Source organism: Bidens hawaiensis, unplaced genomic scaffold (genome assembly GCF_021521415.1).
Source record: "Bidens hawaiensis isolate Kalapana, Puna unplaced genomic scaffold, B.hawaiensis_p1.1 tig00011607_1, whole genome shotgun sequence".
In the NCBI taxonomy this organism is placed as follows: Eukaryota; Viridiplantae; Streptophyta; class Magnoliopsida; order Asterales; family Asteraceae; genus Bidens; species Bidens hawaiensis.
Genome location: NW_027491905.1, coordinates 224,208 through 229,355, shown reverse-complemented (window position 1 = coordinate 229,355; position 5,148 = coordinate 224,208).

Here is a 5,148-nt window from a genome sequence, read left to right as displayed (position 1 = left end):
TTGTTCCAAATATGCCCAATCATCTTGTTCAGAATTGGTATCAAATGTACCATTCGTGATCGACCTCAAATCTCGTTCATCCTCCATACTCAACCCTTCATGAAAAGCATTTAACAACTCCCAAAGAGCAATACCATGAAGAGGACAATTTTTAATCATCATGTTAAACCTCTTGAATGCTTCATGAAACATTTCCCCCGATTTTTGTTGGAAGGTTCTCAAACTCCTTCTCGCATCATTGGTCTTTTAAGCCGTGTAGAATTCTTCCAAAAATCTTTGTTGCATTTCGGCCCATGTATAAATGGATGTGGAAGGCAAAGTGTAAAACCATCTCTTTTCCTTGTCTTCCAACGAAAACTGAAACAGGTCCAACTTAACCTCATCTGATGTAAAACCTTGACCCCCAATCGTGTTACAAATGGAGTCATATTCCTCCAAGTGAAAGTAAGGTTCCTCTGTTGCTAGACCATTATACTTCAGGAGACTTTGAAGGGAATTGGTTCTCACTTCAAATGTCCTCCCTTGTTGATTGTGAGGAATAACGATCGGAGACGGATTATTAGTAATTATCGTTCGAAAATGGGCTTCAATCCCCCTCACCATTTTTGTTGCATAACTTCTTGGTACCCCCATTGGTACCCATGGTTGACTCATTTGCCTATAAACGGGCCTTGGAGGTGCAAATTGTTGAAACTGTGGTTGGGGTATTTGTTGTTGAAACTGTTGATCTTGTTGTTGCCCTTGTGGTTGCACTTATTGTAGAGCTTTTTGTTGTTGGACAAACGGTGGTTATTGTCTATTAAGGCCTTGCACCGATTCCGGTTGTTGCCATTGACCATAGGCAAAATTTCCCGGATTTACCCTTTGACTTTCATCACCTCCCGCGTAGTAACCTTCCACTTCATACCCTTCAAATTCATTGTCAAACCCATACCCATAACTGTCACCTTGCGTTCTTGAATGTTGCATGAAAGGCGGGGGTTGATATTGGTAACTTGATTGTGGTTGTTGAAATGTTGGTTGTTGGTTTTGTTGAGATAACGATGCACCAAAGGTTGGAAATAGGTGGCAATGTGGATGATGTTGAGTAGGTGTACTGAGCAGGGATAGGTTCGGTTATGTGACTTAGTCTCAATTCACTTGATGCAGTGGGTATGGTAGTAGTGATCGGTGGAGGTGGATTTGGTGGAGGTGTGGTTCGGATTGTTTGACCCGAAGTGGGAGTTGGTGAATTCATGGTGCTGTTTGATGCAGTTGGAGAACCAAGAAGCTTGTTCTCCCTAAGTAAGACTCGGTTTTTTCGAGGTGTTCGTTCAATATCAGGATTGATAACTAGTGGTGATGACATGTTAGAGCCTCTACTATGCATACACCTGTAAGTACCTGCACACTAACACAACCAGCGTAAACCCAAAAATAACAAACAAAAACTACTAAAGCTAACACACGTTGCGCACTACTCCCAGGCAACGGCGCCAAAATTTGACGTGAGGTCGAAGACTCACTCAAAAATAAACCGATTACAACTAATTAGATAGCGGTAAGCGGGAATCGAACACAGGGAGTTTGTGGAAAATATGTTACTAAGTATCTATGTAATTTTTTTTATTAATCAAAGCGCAGAAAATAAATTCAAAGAAATGGTTGTTTGGTTTGATTAACAAAAAGAACTGAAAACAAATTAACGAATTTTAAAATAAAAGGAGAAAATATGCCTTCGGTCGGTTTCAGGTTTCTATGAATGTCAAAGTTAATGTTTAAACTGAGATGAATAATAAATAAAGTCCGTGCTTATGTAAATGATTGCAATAATTGAGGATCAAGTACTTGGATTATACAACGCAAGGTAATCACTCAAAAACCAATTAGTTTATCCAACCCCGAATCCCTCCCGATTAATCTCGATTGCTTAAAACACCAAGAACTGACGGTTTAGAACACGGACTCAATAAACTAACAATCTATCAATCAATTCATAAACAATATATTAATGAAATCAATAAGATCAAACTATTATCTCAGAAATTGCATAAACATTCAATCAAACATTCATAAATAAACCTTACAATCCAAGGGAAAACACAAAGAGAACTAGCCGAGCATGATTCGGTTCATCATCCCTTCGATTATAGTAATCATACGAATCAAAGTCGAGTCTCTAATGATTACCACACTCCCAAAAATGTTATTTCACCCCAAAATCGCCTCTAGGTCTCCCTAGTTACAAAAGATATGATAAGGATGTCAAAAGCCGTCCATAAAACGAGTTTATAAGGCTGTTACAAGTTTCAGCGTCAGGCCCACTGTAAGCTACGGTGGTCACTGTAGCTTACGGTGGCTTCAAATTACCCATAGTGGCTTAAAACTACTCTACGGTGACCATTTTTTTCAGGGGCCACCGTAGCTTACGGTGCCCACCCTAAGCTATGGTGGCTTCCATTCTGGCATCCTTGTTTTCTTTATAACTTACTCGTTTCAACTCCGTTTTCTTCACCGTTTTTGCCCACGTTCTCGTAATTACATCCTCTATCTTCTCCTAACTAGAATTATATGAGTAACCATAGTCAACTAATTCCACAAAATAAACCGATTGTATGCATGGTTATTAACGATCTTATATTGTCACACCCCGACTAGGTAGTTGCGGAAGCGTAATACGGGAATGTAACAGATAACACTGGTATCAACAACATTGTTTATAAGGAAATTCATAACTAATTTACATCATAATACATGGGTTGGTACTAAGTTTACAAACTAGATGTGAAAAACACATAACCGGTTTACGAGCTTCTTATACAGTATTACATCTGCGTCTATTCACAGCTATTCAACTTTCTTCCTAACACCAAGCATGTAAGCAAATCATTCCACTTTTGCTTTACCTGAAAAGCATGTTAAAACGGGTCAACTACGTCTAGTTGGTGAGTTTCAAGTTTCACGAGTATCAATGAAATCAGTTCACGAGTTCGTAAAGTTTACAGTGTGTATGTATATATGTCTGTGTATGATGTATTATACTAAGCCACAAGTGAAACCGAAACGAGCTATACTGCATGGCCTCTCCTGCCCATGCACTCCTGTTGGCATTTAACAGCCATTTTGCCCCATGTATGTACTATGTCTAACACCACATAGCAGTATGTAAATATATAATGACAATGTGCAACTGGTTTTACATATGTTCCGGCATACCCCACCGGCTCTGTCAGTTGGGTTTGTCAAACCGATAGTACTATCCACACGCCACCGGCACGAAGTTAATCACTTGTGTTTGTGGGGACTTGTCAAGTGTTAGTACTTAGATAATCCACATCATCACACGTTTTCAAGTATATCAGTTTATGTAAACATGCTTTTCACCCCAAAAGTTCGTAAAACAGTTTAGAAAGTGGGGGTCGTGAAACTCACCTTATCGTAGTTCGCACAGAAATCACGTATCAATAAGTCAGATGTCTCGTTTATAGCCTGATTCCTATAAACGGTATCGTATCGTTATTACTAGTACAGTGTTCAAGCTAAGTCGGGCTGTACAGATAATCTGGGTATAGCTGTTAGGCCCAGAACATGACCATAGTCTTAGATTGTGACGTTGTATACTATGAAATGTTTAAAACTGGATTTGGCTCAGTTTCACCGTTTTCCGAGCCTAGCTCAGTTGATCGTTTATACGTTTCGGGATTAGGTAAGATCACATAAAACTTAAGTAAATATATTGATTAATAAAATAATTTGATTTATGAAAGAATTTTAAAGTTTCGGTGTCTGGTTTGATTGCATGGCTCGTTTCCGTTTTCACACGGGTTTGATTATACAAAATGCGCACAATCCACCCGATTTGTCCGGAATTCTCGTAAAAAGTTCGTTTTTATCAATATCATTCAAAAATATGATATTTGACCCCTTTTGACATTTTGACATGCCAGTCAGTCCGTTAAACACAAAACTGCCGGTTTCGTTAAAACAATTATAATTTAAATCTTTGATTAATCATAACTAAATATGTACTTATATATAAATTATGTAAATTTTTGTAAAAATACATTAAGACATGGAGAATTTTATAAAAATATTTTCAGAAATTTTATGATTATTTATTTATTTATAAAAATTCATTTTATAGGTTATAATCGTGTAATAAATGGCCCGTTTATATCAAACGACCTCCGAAAAATCTGATAATTTTTACCAATGACCTCAATGTCATTACATAGTCCCTGCAAAATTTCCAGAACCTAACTCTTTTGACAAAATGCCTTTTTGTGCGTTTTTCGGCTGTTAAAATTCGGTTAAGCCATGATCGCACAAACCATACTTAGACATTTCCAATGATTCCCAAACTTTACCAGTGATCTTACCATCACATATTAAACTCCAAAACCAAGTTTCATAATTTTTCAATATGTTTAGCTATTTTTCCCAAATAAACGCTCATAAACGGGAATAAATTCACCAAATATTCTCCGTTTATCGAAAAATTACCAAATTTGAACAGGGACTCATTTATATGATCCCTAATGTCCCTGCAAGTTTTCACAAGCTAACAATAAGCACGTCACAATCTAATACTAAACAGCCCCTAAAAGAGTATTACGGGTTTACCTTGTCGGTTTTCGATGAATTTTGCTAGCTTAAACGACTTTCCGGGTCTCGGGTTGCAAACTCAGTATATCTACATATCATATAACATCAAACCAAGCATAAATCATCCATGTAACAGCCTTGATAATTAGGGTTTCGGTTTTGGGTTCAAACCGAACTTTCTAACCGTAAAAACGTTGTATTCATGTTCTAATCCGTGTTTTTGACCAAAAAAGTATATGTTCCTGGTTTGTAAACATGTTTTACATCAAAACATAATTTTACTTGATTTTTAGGGTTTTTGGATGGTTAAACATGTTTAAAACTAACTAAAACATGTTTATATGTTAATTATATGAATCAAACTTGGTTAAATCTTTGTAAAATTTGATCTTACCTTAGGGTTTTTGAAAGGGAGTTGAGAGAACAGAGGTTAGAGCTGCTGGACTTCAAAATATGTTGTATGTTGTATTGAATAACAAAGCTTAGGAATGAAGTTATGTAAAAGAAAACAAATGTGATGTTTGGTGTGTATTCCGATCGGAATAAAGAAGAGCCCCTTAATGG